This window comes from Ambystoma mexicanum, chromosome 5q, assembly GCF_040938575.1.
Source record: "Ambystoma mexicanum isolate Mex_15411 chromosome 5q, UKY_AmexF1_1, whole genome shotgun sequence".
In the NCBI taxonomy this organism is placed as follows: domain Eukaryota; kingdom Metazoa; phylum Chordata; class Amphibia; order Caudata; family Ambystomatidae; genus Ambystoma; species Ambystoma mexicanum.
This window is the reverse complement of record NC_090933.1, coordinates 1,136,708,746-1,136,734,401: the sequence shown is the minus strand read 5'-3', so window position 1 is coordinate 1,136,734,401 and position 25,656 is coordinate 1,136,708,746. Positions and strand designations below refer to the sequence as shown.

The following is a 25,656-nucleotide window of genomic DNA, read 5'->3' as shown; positions in this document are numbered from 1 at the left end:
GCTGACACTTGCACAGCGTGCAAATCTAACGATACCACTGATCCTGGTGCTGTGTTGGGGCATACTATGGGCCGGAAGAGGAACTCCGCCGGGATCCTCCAGTCCATGCTTCTCAGCTCGGGAATAATGAGGGCCAGAGTCTTCAGCCCTTTGATAAACATTTCCTCATTTTGTGGCAGTCCTCGTATTTCCTGCGTGGTTGTGTAGGCTTGCACTACCAACATTGCACGCAAGGGGCATATCCCGGGCGTGGAACACACTATCCCTCTCTCGGTAAATGATATGGTCATGTTGAGTTTACTCAGGAGATCCCTCCCTAGCAAGTTAATTGGGGAATGTTCGTAATACAATAAGGGTGCCTTCACAGTCTTACCCCCCACTGTTACATCCAAAGCTTCTGTGTAAGGAACTTCAACTACAGCCCCAGAGAACCCCTGCGTCTCTAACTTCCTGTTAGATAACGGGAATCGGCCCTCTCTGATACATGATTTCTCCGCTCCCGAATCAACCATGAATATAAATTGCTTGTCTCCTATCTGCGCCCCTACCAATGGTTCCTCTGCTGCATTGTAGGTGGTGGATAGAACTGGACACGCAAGTGTTCTCTGTGGGCTGTCCTATGCGGGGTATCTCGTCGCCCCTCCCTCATTAAAGACATTTCCGGAAACTATCGACATGCCGCTGTAAGGTGCTGGCGCGGGGGCCCCGTTTGCTGTTGTCGCGAAAGGGTTACCTGGCGTGTATTGCATACTGTCATTGTTTTGGGGGTGGTTATGTGTCCTATACTGGTGTCCTTGTTGCTGGCCCGTGGTACCCTGGCCGGGGTTTCTTAGCTGCTGTTGTCCCATTGGGAGACCGTATGGGCTTCCCGGGTGTGGATGACCATAAGCCTCCCCCTCCTGGAACCCATTGTTTTGTCTACTTCTGCACTCCCTGGAGTAATGTCCCCATCTTCCACAGTTCCAGCAACTCCCTTGGGGGCCCCTGGGACCCTGCCATCCATTTCCTCCCATGCCCCCAGACCCCTGTCCGCCTCCTCTCCGGCCCCTGTACCCACCTCGTCCCCCTGGAGGGGTCCACTCTTGCCACTGCGGGCTTCCACCTTGCTCCTGCTCAGTCCACTGCCGCTGTGCTGGTCCTACCCAAGTAGTTGCCACCCTTCCTTGGAGTGCTATCTGCTCCTCCTCCTCATCTCCCTCTCTACTGTGTGGGAGTGCGGCTACTGCTGCTGCAACCTTCACTAACTTTGACTGTACTAACTTCGCCTCGTCTGCCAATCTTTTCTGCGCCACCTCCTTCTCCCTTTCCTTGATTCTTTTACAATGGTGTACTATTATGCTCTGAATTTCTGGCCATCCCTTTGCTTCAATACCTGCTATCTTGTCAAGCGCCTTCTGCACTTCCTTTGGGAGCCCTCTCTTTATAATGAAATAAAATAAAGATGTCGATTGGTACCAGGGCGTGCCCGTTTCTGCTCTCCACATCTCTTGGACCCGGAAAATATAATCCATAGCCTCTTCCGCGTCATTCATTGTACACTGCATCACTGACTGCAAGTCCGGTGTGTCTGGGAATGTTTCGCGTAAGGCATCCCACACCCTGGCACGCACCATGTTAAATGACGCCCCATCATGGCGGTCACAGTCTAACGTTACTCCCGGGAAACCGGCCTTAACCCATACCCTTTCAGCCTGATCGCCTACTGCTGATACGAGTAGACTTTTTACATCTCCTATGGCTAGGGGTACCCCGGCAGTGTGTTTCTCAAAGGCATATATCCACTTACTTGCCCCTCCTGACAACGGGGGCAATAGCTTTAATAAATTGGCTTTATCCATCTGTGCCCATGGGATATAGTTGGGCCTCCCTCCCCCCCTGTGTATCAACGGGAGCTGTAGCCTTCCTTTTGTTGTTCCGTCCGGGCCCGTTTGAGCTGTTGATGTCCCCAGTGATGCCATTTTTCCCACTCTGTTCCTTAGTCGGCCCGTCCACTCATCATCAAGGGTTCTCAGCGAACACGTACCTTCCTCCCCCTCGCTTCCCCCTCCTATCGCCATACTCAACCTGTCGCTTTCTTCTACCTCGTCCCTTATATCACACAGCAACTCCTCTCTAATTCCCCCCCTCCTTTCCTCGCTTGCAGCATCTCCCTCTCCGGGCCCTACTTCTATTATTCGCGTTGGTTCTTCCTCAATTCTGAACAAAATCTCGCCCTTTTTCCACCCCTCTTCCGGCTTTCTATTTTCACCTAGCGCTCTGGACGTACGCCCTGATCTAGTTGCATCTAGTGCTGTTCGTTCGCATATGTCTTTTATCCTCGAGAGCTCATCCTTTGCTATCGTCAGTCTTGATTCTAAATCATCTGTGAGCTTCTCTATATCTACCCTTTGTGCACCTGCCTGGGCTCGCTCCCTCGTGCTCTCGTATGGCGGAGGTGCCGTGGGCCGGAGGTGTGTAGTATCTCTCGGGGGAGGTATGTAAGTAGGATCACTGTACCCCTCTGCGGGCACAGGCTTCTTTATTATCGGGTACAAACTTATTACCTCTACAGGTGATGCTACAATTGAGCCTTCTTTGACATCTCTTTGGATTAATAGTGGATTGTCTGTGGTGGACGGGAGATCAGTATTTAGTGTTGGTGTCTTAGGCGGTGGTATCTCTTCAAATAACCTTCAAAGATCTAATATTTCCCTCCTATTTTGCAGCTGCTTTCCTTTGTATTTTAGATAAATGCATGTGGCCACTGTATCCAGGACACTTTTATCAAACGACCCTCCCTCGGGCCAAATCTGTGGTAACCCCTCCCCCTTTAGCTCGGTCACCCATTGGTCGTGGTATTTTTTAATCCGCTCCACGTATCCCGGGAGATTCTTACAAATATGCGATAAGGGTGTTTCAGCCCCCATCTCTGTGCCCTCCTAGTGCTAACGTGCCTAGTGTGTTTGCAACTACAATGTAAATGTAGTATCAATATTATTCTTTATATTTTACTTCACATTCAATGTTGGGTCCCTTTGGGCTCTCCCCCTCCCTTATTGCACAATACAAAACTGGCCGTACACAATGTCTATTATGTTCTTTGTGAGGGGCACATACAAGAGCAACCCATCTTGTGGTTTGACTATGTCAGACTGGGAATCAAAGAGGTACTCACTCACTCCACTATATTGACGTTATCTGAAGAGAGAAAAACTTTTATCCGACCACACTTATCATGACCATTTAACTATTATGCACTTATAATCGCTCACACATTCACAACATCAAGATCTCTTCTAGCACATACGAGGTGCACACACCTCTTGGCACCATTCACCATTCAAGCTGCCCTCCCTTTCCTCCCTAGCCGGCTGTCCCTAATCGCCTTATTTGAATATCTAGATGCGCATATATATATAGATATTAACCTGTTTCCCCCCCCTTCTAATAGGACTCTGTTTCTCTTACTGTCCCCCCCAAGTCTGTGCTAATCACAGTTCTTTATTCTCCCCCCCCTACCCTTAAGAAAAGGAAAAAAGTAATAGCGGTCACTAATGTACTCTGTGTCCCCTTTTGCTGAACACTTTTATTTTATACTCCACTTCTTCATATATTCCCAGTACTAGTTAAGATAGCACTATGCGGCGCCGCCTTCCACCCCCTTTCGGAGCTAGGTTCCCGTCACTTTTATCTCTTATTCACCTCTTAATCCTAATGGCCATATGCAAAGAAAAAGCAAGGAAAATTCAAGACGATCTTTAGTAGATCTGCGTACCCCCTCTTCGTTTCCTGTCCTACACTTCACTCCCCGCTCCCCTTAAGATCGCTCGCACTCAGTACTCACGTGCCCGTCTTGAATCGATACTCTCCGAAACTGGGTCCGTCCAGGCAGTGTCGCCGTCAGCTCTACAGTCAGCCCCGGCTCCGGCGAGCGGTACTCAAAGGGGATTTTTCAACCGGGATCCCGTACCCCCTCTCTATTGAGTGCGCACTTCTTAGTGTACCGGTCGCCGTTGGCGGGCAGCCTCCTGGAGCCGGCTCACCGTGCGTATCCCTTTTCGACCGGAGATTCTCGTGCCAAACGGGGACGGTTAGAAGGAGTTTAGGAAGAAATAAAAATCACGCTATCGGGGTCACCACTGAAAGCAAGCGTCCCCAAACAGCACGATCCTCCCCGCAATGAGAGACAATGAAGGACTCTCCCAAAATGGGAATAAGGCCAAGACAGAGTGCGAGTGAGCGTAAATGGGAGTTTATCAATCAGAATTGGGCATGCAAAGAACTCTGCAAACTCCGAGAGCGCTCTGTCTGACAATAGCAAAGACAGGCGTATATATTTACAAAAAACGTCATCAAAACCTACATACTATAGGGGGCACAAGTTCATTGGGATTGGGTGGCGACGACTAACTATAGGTGCTGCTGCGGTGTGGTTGGTCTTGGCTGGAGGACGTCACTGGTCACCCTCGTGGGTTGGGCTGGGCCTGGCAGGTCGGCTTGAGTTCATCCGGGCGGTGTTGGTGTGCCGAGGCGGCTGTGGCAGAGATGAATGCCTTTCCTGACTTACTTGCCCTCTGCCATGCACCCCGCAGTCATTCAGTCATTTACAGTTCTATTCTTTTTAGTAAATCTTTCAATAGGTTAATGCAACACAGGAGGAATGCACCTTGTGAGGGGTCTGGAGATAATATATCGAGGCCTGGTTACTCGTGATCTGTTGACCGGGGACCGTAGGTCGAGGGGCTAAGCTTCGGGGACTGGGGCGGGTGGTACAGGTCTTTCTGTCTTGTTAGAAGTGGTTATGGATGTTTCGCTGTGTGTCGTCAAAGTGTTGGGTGTCCTGATTGCACAGGGCCATAAGTCTGAGACAGTCCGGTGGGTTGTGGGGTTTACGAGGGGGCTCTTGAGTTTAAACTAAGGTTTACTGCTGTGCTGTAAATAATGCAGGTGGCTGGCCGCGGCCTTGGGTGCTGCAGTGGGGCTACAAGTCTTTGAAGCGGCTCCAGTCAGGTCGGGGGAGGCGTGATAGCGCAGAGCGGGGCTCTGTTCTCATGTCTTGGCAGCCTTCTGAGGGAGGGAGGGGGATACATCGAGACCTTGTACGCTTTCACAAAGGTATCTCCCTCGTGTGTTGCCGAATATAGGTAAAGACATCGCAAACATTTGAATACTTTCTATAATACTTATTTAAAATCACGTCAAAACATGCATTTAACCTTTGCTGGGTGCGTTTCGATTATACCCAGTCCGAGCACCATTTTTGTACATTATATTCTAGCAGCTACAGTGTTTTAGTTACATGCATATACATTTGCAGTAAATGAGGTAGTACATAGAAAACGATCAACCCCTGTACGTGACGGTGGTAGCATATGAGGGGCTCAGACATTCACACATGATAAGTGCACTCTTGCGCATTCTTGACATGAGTTCATAGTATAGTTGCATCCGCTTTCTCGCGTACTCTAGCAGCATTAGTTTTAGTTATGGCGCGAAACCATGTGAGGTAGGCTGCCCAGTGATACATGCAACGAACAGATCCCTGGAGCGTCCCTTTAGCATTAGCATCCACCTGCAATGGTGCGGGCTCGCCATAGCTTATATCATGGGAGCATACTCTCTCATTTTAATACATTCTACAGGCGTGTATATTTTGTGGAAGAAAGAAATCATGCAAGAGGACTTGACATTCATATATACATATATATGTAAAGACTGTCTGCCATCAGAGGACCATTTTGCTGTTCATCTCATTATTCAGGCCTGCTGGCCGGGTCATGCTGATAGTGATGGTACACTGCGGGAGGTGAACTGTTACAATGTTAGCGTATTGCGCTAGCTCATGTCCGTCTTGTTCGTGGGAACGTGCTCGCAGCGGATCTGCCAGGGTGCTGCGGCAACAGGGATGTTCTCCAAGGGTGGGGGCCGCGCTACAGTGCGCTGAGCTCACACCATCTTTACCGGGCAAAGAATGGTTTTTGGGCCTAACTAAATTTGTGTTGTAATCAATACATGTGGGCATTCGATACATGTGGGCAATGTCTCCAGTGGGTGAGCCCTCCACCACCTGGGCCCGGGTGGCATGAGGGAACGCCCAATGGGCCATAGCCCTCACCTGGGGAAGAAACGCAGGCGAGAGGGGTCTCCTGGACCAGTCCTCCCCTACAGTGGCTAAGGAGATCAAGTGCTTCATAAAGGGAAATGGCATAGAACACTGCACCAGTTCCATATACCATCTAGAAGCAAATTGAATAGTTGAGAGGTTTAATCAGGTCATTAAGGACAGCTATTTTGGAAGCCAGAGATTGGAAGAAGGCTGTTAATGAGACAGTGCTGGCGTATAGGTTTACACCCCATTCTGACACAGGAGTGTCTCCCTTCGAGTTGCTAAGAGGGCAAAAGACGAATTCTAAGGTATGTCCAGAGCGGGTGGGAAGAGCTAGTGTGAGTAAGCTTGATTTTGATGCTGCTAAAGAGAAAATAAAAACAAGAGGGCAACAAAGGCACATTTGATTAGCATAAGGCAACACAAGAAAGGGGTTTTAAGGAAGGAGAGAGGGTGCGTGTTGTGACAGAACGTTCACCACAAAGAACCACTCTGGATACTTGAATATGTTTCAAGGGTCTTTATTGTAGCTTTTCCAGCAATCAAAATAGCTGTTACGGCCCACTAATTTCTTAGGGTGTTTGGTGCTAGGGTTGTCGCTCTCTAACTCGATTACCCCAGCCTTTTCCTCCACCATAGCGCAGGCACCCATAACAGGATGTTAGTAATATCACATGGTAACCCGACTGTCTATGATTCTTCTTTGTGCTAAAAAGGGGTATCCCTAAATTGGTAGCTGGCTACCTCCATAGGGTTCTTGTAGTCATACCTAACCTAGCCCTGCTTAGTACGGTGGATATGGGTTGGAGCTTACTTACACCCAGTTCCACTTATTCTGCTTGCACACACAGTCTCTCTTGACCCTCCTCTACACTGGGTCCCAGGATGTTCCCCTCCAGCCATACTACTGTCCTTCTGCTCTCACACTGCGCCTTCCTACCTCCACCCTTAGATGTTAAAACTCTCCTTATTCCAACCGCCACTCTACTATCAATACCTCTTCTACTATCACCTCCTTTCCTCCTCACTCCTACATCACATTCTGCTCCCCCTCTACTGTTACTACTACTTTTGTGCTACCATAATTACCTCTCTGCCCTGTTCCTACTACTCCTACTACTCTCATTAATCCTCTCCCACTACTGTCACTTCTAATGCGATTGCTATCACTCACTAGCGTCCACTACTACCAACTACCACTTCCTTCTTCTACCACTACACCCAACTACTACTATTTTTGACTCTATCGCTATTTCACACACTCCTTACTCTCAGACACAAACACTCCACATACCCCCCTCTCACCAATAGCCTCTGTACTCCTCTTGCTTTCGCCTCCGATGGTCTCTCAGGGTCCTACTCCACCACGTGTCCTCACCCAACCAACCCACACTGCACAATTTGCATGCACCTTCTTAAATACCCTACCCCCTCCAGGGATTGGTCTCAGGATTCTCTTTAACAGAGGAATCTTCTTCACCTGAAGTGCTCATTGCAGAAGAGGAGGTATGTTGTTCCGTCTTCACGATGGTGGTCTACTTTCTTGAGGATTTTTGCCCCTTGTAGGGAAAGGGTCTAACCCGAGAGGAAGCCACTATGCCCAGATAAACAATCCAGCTGAAGAAAGGGGTCACCCCTCGGGTGTAGCACGATATGGGGAAAAGCCTTCTCAGCAGAAAAAAATCTCCCTTTCCAAAATGGACAGCTGGGCTCATAGATCCTTGGTATACAGGAAGTTGGTCGGAAAACACTGCAGTCCACAGTATGCTGCAAGGTATGGAATTCCTTAAAGAAGTAGTCTAATTCTTGAGGCGGACTCCATGGAGCAGAAAGCACCACACAGCAAACGCTCCTTGCTGTTAAGGTAGTTAAGGCTGTTCCGTAAGCAAATGAAGGCAAGCCAGGCAAATCGTCGAGGAAAGGCCCAGAAAGCAGCTGCAGGAAAGTAAGCAGAGACAAATGGAAGAAGTACGGAATGACAGCCAAGGCCGCGAAAGGAGTGGCAAACAGGCGGAGACAGATCGGAACAGGAGCGGGAGATTCTAGGCAGGCAGGAGAGGCAAAGGAGATGCAAGAGAAGGGGTTCGTTTTTTACACAGGGGCCGAAGGATGAGGGTTGCAACACAAAGGTCGGCGTTGTTGTGAACCATTAAAAGCTTCTGTTACGCTCACCTGGTTCCCACAGGGGCGTCGATCGGACCCGGACAGCTGCGGTTTCCACCAACGTGATGCGTAGTGCCGAGATGACTGTCTGGACTGGCCCGCCTAATCTCCTCTGCTTGATCCTTAGAAGTATTCTCCTGCAGGTGGAGAAAGGGATTTAGCCACCCATGGATTTTAGTGATGGCCCCCTCCCACTGTTCTCGTTCTCCCCTCTTGTCACCTCCGATATCCCCTTTTAGTAACCTCACCTTATGTTTTTAAATGATGAGCTCTCCATCCTGGATGGCATGCAGGGGCGCGTAGATACCAGTTACTTCACTGGTTTGAAGGTGCTGGAGGATTCACTCTTATTCCATTCCCTTGTTGAATTGCAACTGGTTCAAAAGAATATTGCCTGGAGGCAGCTGATGGCGTTCAGGTAAGAGTCTGTATTACCCAACACTGTCCGGTAAAAGTTGCATGAGTTTAACTTGCTGTTTTCTCCCTTTATAGGTGCGGCAAATGAAGATGAGGCGTATTAAAGGGTAATGCCTCCGGTGGTAAATCAGGTAAGCCTATGGTGGTAAGAGATTGTATTTGTCGGCTCTCTTAGCTCACCTTGTTGTTTCTTTTGTTTTCCCCCAGGTGCTGGAGTTCAGCAAAGAAAATGATGGAGGCAGCGCCAGATCGAAAAATGCTGTGAGGACTGGTGAGTATGGCGCGGCGCTGCAGCTGGCGATGCAATGCGTGCAGAAATAATGTCCTTTTCAAGTTCGAAGACGTGATGGATCCGGAATCAGGTAAGGATTGAAATAAGGTTGGTGTTCTAACCTTTCCTTCTTGTTTTCTCTTTTGCTAGGAGCTCTGGATTCGAGACGGGCGTGGCTGAAGACTGGATGCTGACTGCAGGCACGGTGAGCGTTACGCTGCTGGATACAGAATAATGCGAAGCGTGTGTTGCTGATCGGGCGTGGTTTAAATAGCCTCCAAAGTAGTTCCAGGTAAGAAGTTCCCCAGAACCACACCCGAGTAAAACATAGCCCCCCTGTAACAAAATAGTCCCATCCAAGCCTCACGTTGACTTGGATTCAGTTGCAGCATGGTCTGCATGAGGTAAGTAATGTCTATGAGCCTGATTTCTATTATGAGCCTGGTGCCTAAGGCCGGGGCTGCTGGGGTTTTAATAAATATCTGGATGCCTGTTCCCGGAGCTGATGGGCTTGGTCCGTATGCCCGGGGGTAGGCATCATGACAGCACCCCCCCCCAAGAATCCCTCTAAAGGTGTTCTTCCCCTCAGTCCTGGTTTGTCTGGGAAGTTCCGATTGAATTTTTTCACCAACCGAGGTGCATGAACATGGTCACTAGGCTCCCACGACCTTTCCTGTGGTCCGTAACCCTTCCAGTCGATTAAATAAAAAAGTCTTGATTTAATCATTTTAGAGTCCAGGATATTTTTAACTTCGAATTTGGGTTCCCCATCTATTAGGATGGGGTCGGGTGGTTTGGCTAGTCTTGTCCCGGGTTGAATTGGTTTCAGGAATGAAACATGAAAGACAGGATGTTTAGAGGGTAGTTCCAATTTGACGGCCACCGGGTTGATAATGGCCTTAATAGTGTATGGTCCCAAATATCTAGGATTAAAAGTCTGAGTCCCTTTTAGAGCTATGTGTTTTGTAGCCAGCCAAACTTGATCTCCAATCTGGTATTGTGGGGCATCACTTCTATGTTGATAAGCATTTTTCTTGTATTTCTCTTTCGCTTGTTTCAAATGTTCTGTTGCTTCCTTAAAGGCTTGTGTAATAGTAGAGTGCAGATGATTCACTGCAGGCATTTCTAAGTGTTGAGGCAAATCGAGTTCTGATGTTCGAGGATGATGTCCATATATGGTCTAAAAAGGGGCTTTGTCCGGTTCCAGAATGTACAGAGTTATTGTATGCATATTCGGAAATCCATAAAATATCCTTCCAATTGCTTTCGGTTTGATGTAGCATGCAGCGTAGGTACTGTTCAAGAGTCTGGTTGGTCCTCTCCGTCTGACCATCGGTCTGGGGGTGGTGACTGGTGGATAACCTCACGTCGATTTGCGCTAATTAACAACATCTTTTCCAAAATTGAGAAATGAATTGGCTCCCTCGGTCAGAGACCAATAAAGAAGGAAATCCATGTATTCGAACAATGTTTTTGAGAAATTCCTTGGCCAAGATTGAAGCGGAAGGTAATCCCTTTAAAGGAATAAAGTGGGCCAACTTGGAAAAAAGATCCACAATAACTAGAATGGTGTTAAATCCATTACATGGAGGTAGATCAGTAATAAAGTCTAAAGACAAAGAATGCCAAGGTGTAGGAGGAATATCCAAAGGTTGTAAAAGACCAGCTGGTTTTTTCTTTTGACTTTTGTTTTGGGCTCAGATCCCACAAGATAGCACAAATGACTTTGTCTTTTCGCCAGGTGGGCCACCAGAATTGTCTTTTAATTTTAGCTTCAGTTTTTGCGATACCTGGATGTCCTTCCATCAGAGCATCATGATAATTGTAGAGTTCCTTGTGTGGTAGAAATGGATGCCCTTGATAGTAAGGTAGGTCATTGCTGACTGAATAACCTTTGCCTTTCTTTACCCAGTCCTGCAGGGCTGCAGGATCGAAAAGTTGTTGGATTTTCAAATGAATATATTCTAAAGTCTGTAGAGTAGTCATGCCAAGAATTCTTTGTTCTGAAATTATAGGCACTGGTTCCGGGTTCGAATATGCTTCTCCCATCCCTATTCGGGATAAGGCATCTGCCTTGCCGTTTTTACAACCTGGTCGATAAGTGATCACAAAATCGAATTCGGAAAAGAATAATGCCCATCGAAGTTGACGCGATGATTGGGCCTTGGCTGTTTTCAAATACTGCAGATTCCTGTGATTGGTGATTACAGTGATGGTATGCCTAGCACCGAGAAGATAATGCCACCAAGCCTTGAAGGCGGACTTGATGGCTAATAACTCCTTATTAGTAACCGCATAGTTTAACTCGGGTGCTGAGAACTTTCTGGACCAAAATGCTACTGGGTGAAGTGGATTTACAAGCAGTTCCAAGTGGCACAGTAGCCAAGCTCTCTGCCTGCCATTGGCGTGACTAGGGTTCGGATCCTGAACACGGAACATGGCTGCAAAAAGCACCATTAAATAATATAACTTAGGATAAATGTTTATTTTTCGGTATCTTCAGCGCGGGCGACTGAAAAGGCTCAGGCGAACTACTAGTCGCCCGCGATCGACTGTTTGGCGACCTCTGCACTAGAGGATATTCAAGTAAAGATCCAACAACTCTTCGATCCAACAGCCCTGCAGGACTGGGTGAAGAAAGGCCCGGACTACTCAGTCATCAATGACCTACCTTATTATCAAGGCCGACTATTTCTACCACACAAGGAACTACAAGAACTAGTCATCTCCAATTATCATGACACCCTGATGGAAGGACACCCAGGTATCACAAAAACTGAAGCTAAAATTAAGAGACAATTCTGGTGGCCCACCTGGCGAAAAGACGTAAAGTCATTTGTAATGTCTTGTGGCATTTGCGCCCAAAACAAAAGTCAGAAGAAAAAACCAGCTGGCCTCTTACAACCTTTGGATATTCCACCTACACCATGGTACACCTTATCGTTAGACTTTATCACAGATCTACCTCTATGTAATGTATTTAACACCATTCTAGTTATTGTGGATCTTTTTTCCAAGATGGCCCACTTTATTCCTCTAAAGGGATTACCTTCTGCTTCAATTCTGGCCAAGGAATTCCTCGAAAACATTGTTCGAATACACAGATTTCCTTCCGTATTGGTCTCTGACCGAGGTAGTCAATTCATTTCACATTTTTGGAAGAAATGTTGTCAACTGGTGCAAATCGACGTGAGGTTATCAACCAGTCACCATCCCCAGACCGATGGTCAGACAGAGAGGACCAACCAGACCCTTGAACAGTACCTAAGTTGCATGTTACACCAGACCGAAAGTAATTGGAAAGATATTTTATGGATTTCCGAGTATGCATACAATAACTCTGTACATTCAGGAACCGGACAAAGCACCTTTTATGCCATATATGGACATCACCCTCGAACCTCAGAACTAGATTCGCCTCAGCATTTAGAAATGCCTGCAGTCATTCATTTGAATTGTACTATTACACAAGCCTTTAAAGAGGCAACAGAACATTTGAAACAAGCAAAAGAGAAATATAAGAAAAATGCTGATCAACATAGAAGTGAAACTCCACAATACCAGATTGGGGATCAAGTTTGGCTGGCTACAAAACACATACCTCAGAAGGGAACTTGGACGTTTAACCCTAGATATTTGGGACCTTACACTATTAAGGCCATTATCAACCCGGTAGCCGTCAAATTGGAATTACCCTCTAATATGCGCATTCATTCTGTCTTTCATGTTTCACTTTTAAAACCAGTTCAACCAGGAACTAAATTAACCAAACCACCCGACCCCATCTTGATAGATGGAGAACCTGAATTCGAGGTAAAAAATGTCCTGGACTCCAAGATGGTTAAATCAAAACTTTTTTATTTAATCGATTGGAAGGGCTACGGACCACAAGAAAGGTCATGGGAACCTAGTGACCACGTCCATGCACCTCAGTTGGTGAAAAGATTCCATCGGAACTTCCCAGACAAACCAGGGCCCGGAGTGCTGTCATGATGCCTACCACCAGGCATCCGGACCAAGCCCATCAGCCCCAGGAGCAGGCATCTATACGTTTAGTAAAACCTCAGCAGCCCCGGCTAGGGGCTATCTGGGTTCAGTCCTGGCGCCTTAGGCGCCAGGCTCATAGTAGGAATCAGTCCTGGCGCCTAAGGCACCATGCTCATAGTCATTACTTACCTCAGGCAGACCATGCTGCAAATGACTCCAATCCAACATGAAGCCTGAAAGGGATTATTTTTACTCGGGTGTGGTTCTAGGGACTTCTTACCTGGGACTACTTTTGAGGCTATTTAAACCACACCCGACCAGCAACACACGCTTTGCGTTATTCTGCATCCAGCAGCGTAACACTCACCGTGCCTGCAGCCTGCATCCAGTCTTCTGCCACGCCTGCCTCGAATCCGGAGCTCCTAAACCAAAGAGGGAAGAAAGGGACAAGGTTAGAAAATGAACTTATTTCTATTCCACACCTGATTCTGGATCCATCTTGTCTCCGGACCTGTAGAGAACATAATTTCTGCATGCACGCACCTCCAACTGCAGCGCCGCGCAATACTCGCCAGTCTTCACAGCATCCTTCGGGTCGGCGCTGCCTCCATCATTTCTTCGCCGAACTTCGGCACCTAGGAGACAAAAGAAAACCACAAGGTGAGCCGAGGGAACCAACAAATATAATTCTTACCACCATAGACTTATCTGATTTACCACCGGAGGCATCCTTTTGATGAGAATGGTGCCTTTAATCCTGATGATATTCCAGAAAGTATATATTTTATTAAGTTCAATGCTTCTAAATATCTTCACAACCTCACAGCAGCGGATATAATGTAGTTTATAGTCGCCAGTCATCAAAGTCACAATCCCTTGTGCCACTAATGAACCTTGGTCATCTCATCACAGAGAGCCATTGTGTTATCAACATCCTTCCTTATTCAGTTGTCTTTCTCATTGGAGGGGGCATTTTTCTGCATGAAAACCAAATCTTCCAGGGTGTTCCCAGAGTTGATGAAATTGTGGGCTACCCCAAACGCATATTGGGAATCTGTATAAATGTTAACAGATTGAGGAACACATAGACTGCAAGCCTGTGCAAGTGCCACCAGTTCTGAAATCTGTGCAGAATTAACCTGGGGTAACTTCCCACTTTTCACCACCTCCCCAGGCTCACATACCATGTACCCAGCAACTACCTTTCCATTTTGATCCCAGTAGCAAATCCCATCAACAAAGTAAGTCAGGTTTGCCTCGGGGAGGGGTACATCCATTAAGTCTGTTCAGGGTATTAGTAAGAAATCAGTGATGACCACACAATCATGCCGTTCGCTGTCATGCAGTTCCCATCCTTGGGAGTGGGGAGCAAAGAGGCTGAGTTTAGTACTAAACACCTAACCAAAGTGACATTGGACAAATTCAAAGGCATGTGTTGGGTTTATTTTTTAGCAACAGGGAGACAACTGAGTGTGATATGGCGACCTCCAAAGAAAATCCTTAGACTTTATTCTCAAACTGTTCCTCTCTAGTGTGGCTGCTGTTACTGATATCAAACAAGGCGGCATTCCTGCAGCAACAGATTCGAATTTCTTACTATATTAAGCCACTGGGTTATGGTAAATGCCTTGTTTCTGGTAAAGGACAGCTAGGGCAAAGCCATTTCTCTCATGACAGTAGAGAGTCAACCCTTTCTTATAATCAGGAAATCGTCCTAGTGCAGGTACCCTAGGCAGACTATTCTTTATCTAAATGTCGGCTTTTTCAGCCTCTGGAGACCACTGCAGGGGTTCAATGGTGTTCACTCTGGTGTACTGTTACAGGGGGTTTAACACTTTTTGAATTTCCCAAAATCCACTGCTGGCAATACTCAAACATGCCTGAGAATGCTCTCATTTGTGTGACTCACTGTGGTTTTGTGTTCTTATGTACTGCTTTCTTTTGGGAGGGAGCGATTAACCGATGGACTTCAATCATTTTTCAAATTTTTATTTAGTTAAGAGTGCAATTTGTTAATTAAAACCTTATACAAATTTCATATAAACAGTTAAATTCATTCCATAGCATTACATCGCATTACTCAATTACAAAGTCTGTACATATATCATATTACATAGCATTGATTAAAATCAACATAATATTAAAAAGCTTTGCACAGCATTAGTTACAAATTATGTGTATATCATATCATATATTACATAGCATTAATTAAAATCATCAACATAATATTAAAACAAGTATTCGTAAAAGATAGGGCACTGTATATAGTCTTCCTACTAGTGGAGTTCAAGTAAAATACAATTCATCCTTTATCTAATTTTTTTCTTGCATCATTATTCTTATTTGTTATTCTTTTACAGATGTGATATGCAGCCCCCACATACAACAATGTTTCTGCCGTGAGGATGGCGGACCAGAATTTGTCTGTGGTTACCATTCTATAATCACTTACCAGGTCCTGTAACCCCTATTATAGTCTTCCTGCAAACAGCTACATTCTGTTAGTAGGTGTCTGATCGTTTCCACCTCTCTCCTACACAATTGACACAATCTGTCTTTATACGGAACACAAGTCCAAGCCCCCACATACTCGTACCACAGTAATATGTTTAAGCAGAGCAATAGAGTGAATCAAAGTAATTCCTGGTTACAGACTTTCATTAAGTAGCTTCTGGGTCCTGCATAGTGTATTGTGTGTACTGCTTCTTTATGCAAAAGATCGCTAGGTTATTAGCTATGTCCCACTCCATGGCCTTTTCTTAGGCATTTCTGTGTATTGATAGCTTCCATTTCGTCCACAGGCATTGACAGAGTTTGCTGCAGCATATTTTCTACAGTGCAGCCAATGACACTAAGCCTGGTTTGCATCTTATGGCTTCTATTGGTACCACATTTGGTAGTCTTAGGACCGAGCTCCACAATTTCCCCTCCATTTTATCAAACCATGTCATATGTTTTGCCTCCAATGTTGCATGGGCTGATGGTCAGGGCAATTATACCTGATTTAGGAGGGAGTCAATAACGAGAGTGATTCCTAGCTCTGCTTCAGGTTTTAGGGGTACAGAGGAATGTGTGTCAGCTTCTTAAAAGGGTGTACCTTGATTCTAGCAGCTCCGGCAGAGTGGATATAACCCCACTTTTATGATTGTGGGTAGAGAAGGGTATGGAATTGATTAGTGCTTTTAAGTCATCTGGCCACTCTCCCCCACTTGGCATTCCTTCCTCTGGGTCTATATGGAGTGTCTTGAGAAACGCTTCAGCGTTAGTGTGGGGAATGTTAAGGAATATCCGATCGGGGGTCCGATAGATTGTTCACCTACATTTGAATAATAGTTCTCTGCCTAGCAGATTAACTGGTGCTGAGGGACTCAACAAGCAGATGGGTGTTAGTAATAGGGCCTAGAGTGATTGTACAGAAGTCTGCAGCTGAGTGTTAGACTGGGGTATTGGATATACCTAAGGCTATCACATTCTGTGGACACTGGTGCATCGGAAGTGTTCCATAGGTAGTACTGACTTACTGGCCCCTGTTTCCACTAAGAAAGGTAAGGAGATTCACTCTACACTACATTGCATATACGATCCATCGTGATCTTTTTGGATTAGGGGATCCATTGGGACCTCGTCTCCTCGCTTTAGTCAGAGCGGGTCCTTGTCCCCTTGAAGGGTAAATTGAGGTCCCAGGGTGAAGGCTGAAGCGTTTAGGTTTTGGAAATGAATCCAGAACAGGACTGCGAGACTTGTCCTTGGCCTCAAGCCCAGGCACTGTATCTCTCCAGGACTGAAATCTCTACACTGGCTCCCACTGGTGCGAGGATTAAGTTCAAAACCCTCTGCATTGTCCACAAGGCCTTCTCAGGCCTGGGACCTAAATACCTTCAACTCTCTCTTCCTAAATATCTTCCTTCCCGAGCCCTTCGCTCATCCGTCTCCAACTCCCTCAGGGTCAGCTGCTTCTCGAAGCAACGAGCTGGGGGTAGATCTCTCTCCGCAGCAGGGGCCTCCCTCTGGAACAGCCTTCCTGCCTCCCTGAAACTTGAGGAGAACCATCTCTGGTTCCGGAAGCACCTCAAAACCTTCCTCTTTGCTTCTGCTTTCTCTCTCCCTCTCCCCTGCTAAATTCTTCACTGAAACTGCACTGAATCTGCAACTGGGCCACTCTCACCGACTTCGGTCCTTGGCCCAGCCACTCTTCATTTGCACTGCCCCCCTGGCAACCCCTGCACTGCGGTACTGTCTCTGTATCCCATCAGCCCCCCCTTCCCAGCACTTGTCTGCACTTACCTTGCACTTGCCACCAGCTGGCCCTATTATTTATTTTTATTCTACTTACCATGTACTGCACTTCCCCCTCTCCCCTTTCCCCTTGCACTTTTTCCCTCCCCCCTACCCCTGCACTTGCGCGATCTAAATGACACCTGGCCTAGTAGGATCGTTGTCTGTCTTCCCCTTGTTCCCCCTCCCTGCCTCGTCGCGCCTTGAAACACTTGTGTATAGGCGCGTTACAAATGCCATATCATATCATTTCAAATGAGTTGGGGCTCCCTAGTTTGCATCTTGACAGAGGGTGTGATTATATGCAGGGGGTCCTTAGATGCTACTTTGTGCCTGGTTGCCCTAGAATTTGGGTCTGTGAGGTCTTTATAGGCACTAGTTATTTCAGTGCACTATCCGCTTACAGTAATTGAAAACTAGCGGTTTTACTGGTGGTACCCTCTGCCCCTGCACTCCTGTTAGTCCACATTGTGTATGCTGATTCTGCTAGCCCCAGGAACTCGATTATCCTTCTTGATGTGGGTAGCCCCTCGTCTATCCCCCTAGTCCCATTTGTCCTGGGGGCAGGTAGACCACGAAATAGGGGATCCCTATTTTGAGATGTGCCCCCTCTTTGGGAATTGTTCTGTGCGTTTGTATCTGTCCTTGCACTTGTCCCTGTATGTTTTGCATCTGGAGGGTCATAAGTGTATTCTCAAAGGTCTCCTTCTTCTGCTCTTTGTACACTATGCAGTGGCTCACAACCATCACCAGCTCTGCTAGGCGTTTAGTCTGCAATCTGATGCACACGTTCTTTAACTGGGCTTGCACCTTGAGTAGTAACCCGGCAGCAAAGAAGTTTGCTATGGCCTCTTGGGCGGTTTCATCTGCTTTAGTAATACCTGAATGATATGCAAATACTACTTTCAAACGATCTAAGCAGTATGTAGTCGATTTTCTCTTGTTTTCCTTACAGTAACCTATCTTGGCCCAATCAGTGTTCCAGGGGCAAAGTTCAGGGATGGCTGTAATTATTCTCTCCCTAGCCTGTAGAAGGGCATCCACATTGCAGGAATTGGAATCCGGGCAGTTCGTCCCCTCAACTAGTCAGTGTCTCATGTCTTCCATGGAACATGTACTGTAAAGAGGTTGGGCTGCTGATGCCCATCCTCCTCATCCCCTGCTAGCATTTAACCAAGGAATGCCTGGAGGACCTATAAGATTCTCCCATACACCGTGCCTCCCTTTGTCGCAGCCGGAGCTTAAGGAGGCGGTGCGTCAGGCAACATGGGCTCCTCTTGGGCTCCCAGATCGCTCAGTCAAGGCAGTGCTGATGCAAAGGGTGCAGCAACTCTCTATGCCTGCACCCCATTGTTCCGCATGTTGCTGGCCTAGGTCCACTGCTGCATGCACATCAGTGAACAAGTCAACATTGTCTTGATCATCCTGCTTGGTTTCCGTTTTTCCTTCTACTATTTGGGGGCACAGGTGAGACAATTTGTCTGACAATCCACTTGCCCTTAGACATTTTATCTGCCCCTGCAACCTGCTGTTAAGCTTCCACAGACTCTTAATTTAACAGCCATTGTGTCTCCCTCTTGCTTCTTCTAACCAAGTCGCAAACACCCTCATTGCTCTATACTTAGGGGCTATCTTACTCTTTTGTTCTTCTAAAGCTCATCGGAGTGCTCCTGATTTGTCCAAATTAAAAGTCCCTTCTATGTGGAAGTAAGGTGTATTTGTGCAGTTGGTTCAGGTAATGCCAAGAGTCTCCAACAGTACTACTTGTGATTTCTTAAACATATATATAGAGGGCCATTACAAGTTTCACGGTATCCCTCCGGTAATTCCAGCGGGATACTGCAAAACTGCCCTAGCGTTTCCACCTCCTGATATCCTGGTATTACTGGGATATTACAGGTATTACCAGCACTGGAAATTCTGGTGCCGGTAATACCAGCATTTATTTGCCGGTGTCAGGAATTGCTATCTGTCAGAAACCTGAAGGTACTCTCGCATCTATTCCCCAGGGATCTTCTGTTCAGGTGGCTAGGGAAGGGTCATCGCTTTTGGATCCCAACCCTGGGGGTGGACAAGCGAGGGAGGATCACCTGAGTGGAGGATCCTTTTAGATTGGAGAGCGGGTGCACAAAGGCCGGACATGGTATCCCCCTTTCCTGATATTGACCTACCCTCACCTCCCTTAGCCATTATGGGCTATTGACAATCTCCTCCCATACTCCCCTTTAGTTTTTGGAGGAGGAGGAGGACGAGGAGGAGGAGGACGACAACAACAGAGTTCCTATTATAAACACCACTCTGGTACTGAGACGAAGAAGAGTAGTCTGGAGGCATATAGTAATAAAGATCAGGCATGTCGCACTAAAAGCTTAAGCATTGTCAGGCAATTGAGTATACCTCATTTCACCTGCAGGCTGTTAGTAGGAGGAAAAAGTATAAAAGGTGGAAATCAGAAACACATGGGAGATGCAGTGGCAGAAGGGAAAAGGAACCGAGAAGTTGCCGTACTGAGGAGCAAGAAGCCGAGATGCTGACGCACCGATGGAGATCCCGAGAGTCTTGCTGAGGTGACTGTGCAGGACTGTGAACCCTTGAGAGGGAAGGCGTACAGCAGGTGCTGCCAGGGAGCAGAGGCGGAACCAAGCACAAAGGCTGGCTTGTGTGGAGTGAGGAACCCAGTGAACAGGCGAGTTAGCTTTCCCGCTTGGGGAGAAGCCACCAAGCAGAGTTGCAGAGACCCGGTCAGTGTCGGGAGACACTAGGGATGCCGGAGTGCCCCGAGGGACCATGGCGATGGTAACGGGCCACGGAAGAAATGCATACTAGCATTTATTGAAAACCGAACTAAATGAAAGGTGCTATTCAAGGCTACACAACTTAAAACTGCACTTATAGAATACAAATTTAAATTAAAGGTGCTATTCAAGTTGGCACAACTTAAAGCTACACTTAATGAAAATCAAAGTGAATGAAAGGTGTTATCCTGACAAATGCAACGCAACATTACACTTACTGAATATTGGGGCGACGGGAAAGTCGTGGTTTGAGTGAAGCCAAGTGAATGCTGCAATTATGAAGAATTTAATGAAAAGAAGGTTGTTACTTGATCAGATTATGCAATGCTAAAGACTGCATAATCATTCTGGGACAATCAAGTGCCTCAAGTAACACACTGCCAGAAAAACACCTTACGAATAGTGTGCAAGACATATAAGGAAATTCAAGAGTTGTCTTGAATATTACTGATCAGTGGCCTTTGGGGAAACATATGGTTTGCGTGACCTGTGATGGGTGGACTGTTTGGTCTGACAACTGTGCCTAAACCAGAACCCACTAAATATTGGAAAAACAGCAAATAAGTGTGTGTCCTGTGTGAAGCTAACCAAAGGATGGGTCAAGTGGCCCGTGTATTCATTTGTAAACTTATGAACAGAGAAAAAAAGTTAACTGCTCAGTATAAATCTTGGGGAAGGGAACCCTGAGGATCAAAGAACTGGAAAGTGTTTATCCTGTGGAAGGGATTTCCAAGGTCACAGTGTTGTATGAACTTGGTTAAATTTGAACTTGGGGAAGGGAAACTCAAGACCCTCTTTTGATGTGAACTGTGATACCTGGGAATCAACAGCAGGTAACTTCAGAATGTGATCAAACCTCCTTGAAACGAAGTTACATTGGAACTATATTGAACTTGAACACTACATTTCCCCACTAGATATTGTTGTAGTTGTGAGGACAAGCATAGGTTTTGACACTGACAGACTTTTGATTTGGACTTGTGGACACAGACTTTCCTTAGATTTTTTTTAGGCAGGGAAAATCCCACCATAGCATAGGGTTAGTTAGGCATTACGATGATTAATAAAGTTTTGTTTAGAAATATATCTCTGTTGTCTCTGTCATCTCTGTTGATACCATGCCTGTCTCACATATCCCACCTGCTTCTGTGTTTTCCCGTTACCATTTTATTTTTCCTATCTGAATCAGAAACACAGACAGAGAATCCTCTTTTGAGCTCTGCCTCCTAGCGAAGTCTGAATATATTCAGACCTTGTGCAGATACATATAACTTGAGTCCTGAAGGGTTTATTTCCAAACTCAACTTAATTACCACTTCCAGAATGTTTCCAGATCTTATTCAGGGTAAAAGGAATAGACAATCGCCAAGATACAGCAATAAAACATTCAAAATAATTATTTAAAACAACATACCCAACCCACAATTTACGCCCTATTTTTGCTTATCCCCTAAACATGTCAACCTTTTGACCACTCGTAATAGAAATCACTCAGCTCCTCTTACTGGCTACGCATACATCGCACAAGCTGACCTGAATCACCTCCTCCTGATAACCCCATGGAGTGTTTAATAAGGACTCGTTACCTTTTTCTTTGTCGTGCATGCAGGGTGTTTGACACTGGGCAGCCTGCTGGTTTAGTGCCAGTAACACATTCCCAAACAACTAACATGCTCCGCCATCCAAACCCGCTCCTTAAATCGGTCACAGGCAAGCGACCCGAAACATCAAAAGTCACTTAACCGGCCTTCCAGCACACTATTCCTGCCTTATTTAGAACAATAATACTTATTGGTATGGGGCATTAGTCTGCCCTCTATGTTCATGCAATAAGGAGAAACTCAGAACGACTACCCCTCTCTATTGTCCCTTAATGAACGCCTGTCAGTACCTCGCATCTATCTAATTATTCGTTCAGCAGATAAATCAGCTCTTTACAAAGAAACACTTTTTCTCAACATCAAAGTTATACAATTTTATTAAATCTACCTTGTTTTAAAACACAACTAAAAACATGTGATCACTTGTATCAATTACGTCAATCATAGAAAAACAACACAACACTCTGAAGTCTATAATACATACAGGTGGGTTGTCACGTTCACCAAACATTTTTAACTCTTTTTCAACAATTTTCTTGGGACCAATTTCTTTGAAGAATCTGTTTAGGGGTATGTAAAGTATTGGGGATACAAACACTTGACCATGAAGCATACCACTACTTTGTCACTACAGTTAGTGTGAGAAGGCTAAAGATAATATTCAATTGTTCTTATCCTCCCTGTGCTTTCTGATCTAATCTCTGATTTTGGTCAATAATAAAGTTCAGTTATAGCAACCAGTGTCTTAGTGTTGCAATTATAGAGAGGAAAACAACCAGATGAAGGTTTCCTTTCAAGTCGGCATATGTTTCGGCCACTCAAACACATACTGCACAATCTTAAGTGCTGTTGGTCTACTTATTGTTTCGGCCATCTTCAGGACAAAATCATTGTTTCTGAGAAGTCAATTCATCCCCCAATTGGTGCGTCTTCAATTATCTATAACCAAGATAATAATATTCCGTTTACTTCAAATAACAGAGTTAAAAACACTAGTAGTAGTAGTTTTTAACTCTGTTATTTGAAGTCATTTGACGCACCAAATGGGGGATGAATTGAATTCTAATTGCAACACTAAGACACTGGTTGCTATAACTGAACTTTATTATTGACCAAAATCAGAGATTAGATCAGAAAGCCCAGGGAGAATAAGAAAAATTTAATATCATATTTAGCCTTCTCACACTAACTGTAGTGACGGTTTATAGTGATTACATCGGAAAAAAAACAACAAACCATCTAATAAAAAGGATTGAATGCCAAAGCATCAATAGGCTATCCTTTTCCATGTAAAACATAGCAGTTCAATCGTTTTTTTTTGTAACTTTAAAATGTTACATGGAGCTGTCCAGTGCTGAAATTTCGGCACTGGCCAGCTCCTTGTAACGTTTCAATTTTGTTTGTATATTGGGGTGGGTGGGTTGCCCGCCAACCCCCACGGCCCCAACCCTAACCCTAAAGTAACCCTTAATCTAAGCCTAACCCTAGCCCCAACCCTAACCCTAATGTAACTCTTAATCTAACCCTAGCCCCACCCTAACCCTAGCCCCAACCCTAATGTAACCCTTAAACTAACCCTAGCCCTAACCCTAATGAAACCTTTAATCTAACCCTAGCTCCAACCCTAACTTTCATGTAACCCTTAATTTAACCCTAGCCCCAACCCTAACCCTAATGTAACCCTTAATCTAACCCTAGCCCCAACCCTAACCGCCAACACTAACCCTGATGTAACCCTTAATCTAACAACCCTAGCTCCAACCATAACCCACCCCTAACCCTAATCTAACCCCTAATCTAACCCTAGCCCCAACCCTAACCCCACTAATTTCGATGGATCCATCGAATTATATACAACGAAATGCAATTTTGTTGCATATCATTTGATGGTATGGCTGTCGATGCTTTGGTTGTCAATGAATTGACCAGATACCGTAGTGACAAAGTAGTGGTATGCTTCATGGTCAAGTGTTTGTATCCCCAATACTTTACATACCCCTAAACGGGTTCTTCAAAATAATTGGTTCCAAGAAAATTGTTGAAAAAGAGTTAAAAATGTTTGGTGAACGTGACAACCCACCTGTATGTATTATAGACTTCAGAGTATTGTGTTGTTTTTATGATTGACGTAATTGATACATGTGATCACATGTTTTTTAGTTGTGTTTTAAAACAAGGTAGATTTAATCAAATTGTATAAATTTGATATTGAGAAAAAGTGTTTCTTTGTAAAGAGCTGACTTATCTGCTGAACAATAAGTAGATAGATGCGAGTTACTGACAGGCGTTCATTAAGGGACAATAGAGAGGGGTAGTCGTTCTGAGTTTCTTCTTATTGCTTTATAGTCTCCCTATAGTTCTGATTCGACCCCCGATAACAAAAAATAGGGAATACCCAATCTACAAATCTCTATGTTCATGTCCAAAGGGTGTCACATGGTGGATTATTTCTTGGTAAGTTATGGCGGCTCCTGCATACTTCCAGTCACAGCTTCCTCAGGAGAGCAGTGTAGGGATACTGGCACCACCATGACAATATCCGGCACAGATGAACTGTTCTTTGTTGGGGCCGGTCCAGACACCCACGGTCTACTGGCTCAGTGGCCTTGCGGCATTAACCTGAGGTCGCCAAAAGTCCTTTCTCAGCACTTTTGAGTGATCATCCGAAATCCAGATTATGGTAACCAGCAGTACCTGGAGCCAAAAAAGACAGGAGCGCTATAACCAGATTCCGCTGCGATTGAAGAAAAAATAATATACACTGAGCATAGTGTTACAGAGTGGCGTCAAAAATGAAATATTTTCTCTTCTTGTCTTATCTGCAAGGAAACCCACAATCACACCCCCTAAAACCCACACCATAGACAGCTCCTTCCTGGCAGCCCTCAAGACCATGTTTAGCAAACCAGACAATTTGTGCTCCTCTGAAGAGTCCTTGATGGATTTTCAACAAGGGGCCTTGGAGCTTGTGACACACATAACAAAGTTCACCCTACTGATGGCAGAAACAGGTTGGCTGGAGTGCACACAGTAAATGGTATTTCGAAAGGGCTTGTTGAGTCAAGACCTCACAGACAAGTTGGCGTTTGTGGTTTGCCCTGCTTCATTAACGGACTTGTTTGACCTGATGCTTCAGATTGACTGTAGAATACATGAACGAAAAGCAAAATAATAAAAAGACCAACCCTTAATCCACTTTCATCAAGGCAACATGCAAAACAAGGGCAGGCCATCACTAAACGAGCCATAGCAAACTGTCTAGTGGACTGTATCCAATTATGTTACAGAATGGATCGAAATATAGCTTCCGGTCTGTGTAACATCCCACTACCAAAAACGAATCGATCACAGCGGCGTTCCTGGCCAGTAGGAAGATATGCAAAACCGTACACAGTGCGTTCTTGAAAATGTCTCCCGAATATAGCCTGGATACTAGGTATAAACTAGGTAGTGCTGTAGATTCTCCTAGATTAAACACATGCCTTTTAGACCATTCCCGAGGAATTACTGCCTGATAATCCATTCAAACAAGCATGTAAATCTCCAAAAGATTTAATGCCGCAGAAGAGTATGTGCCATACCTGTAAGTGTAGTTCATCACCTGTGGTGTGGCATCTTTTATATATTCCCATTTTGACCTATACATTGTGGAGGAATAGCTTATTATGGTATATACGTGTTCAGGATGTTACCTTAGATTGATGCAGAGGGTGCTGAGTCAATGGTACTCGATTGAAGAAGTGTGGGAGAAACAATCTCAACTGAACATAGAAAAAGGTGTCATTGTTATGATTTTCTAAAATGAGATACACTTATGCAGTACGTCAATGTTCAGCAGAGTAGCCGTGGTCTGACAGAGAGGGAATGGATTGAGACGCTCATTTGCACTTCCTCAAGAAACTTCCCCTGTGCTCTGTAGTAGGAGGCAAGTGGTGCTAGCTCTATACACAAACAACAAATCAAAAACATATAAAACATCTACTGGCATCATGCATTTGTGTACCACCATTCTGATATCCGAAATATGCTCTTGCGTATCCAAGAATATACTTTTAATCTTTT

At 45.5% G+C, this 25,656-nt stretch overlaps 1 protein-coding gene across 1 annotated transcript in view; it reads left to right on the top strand.

Annotated features, from left to right (window-relative positions):
• Positions 1–25,656, top strand: part of DNAAF11 (dynein axonemal assembly factor 11) — a 408,750-nt gene that overhangs the window by 117,476 nt on the left and 265,618 nt on the right. The window lies entirely within an intron of this gene.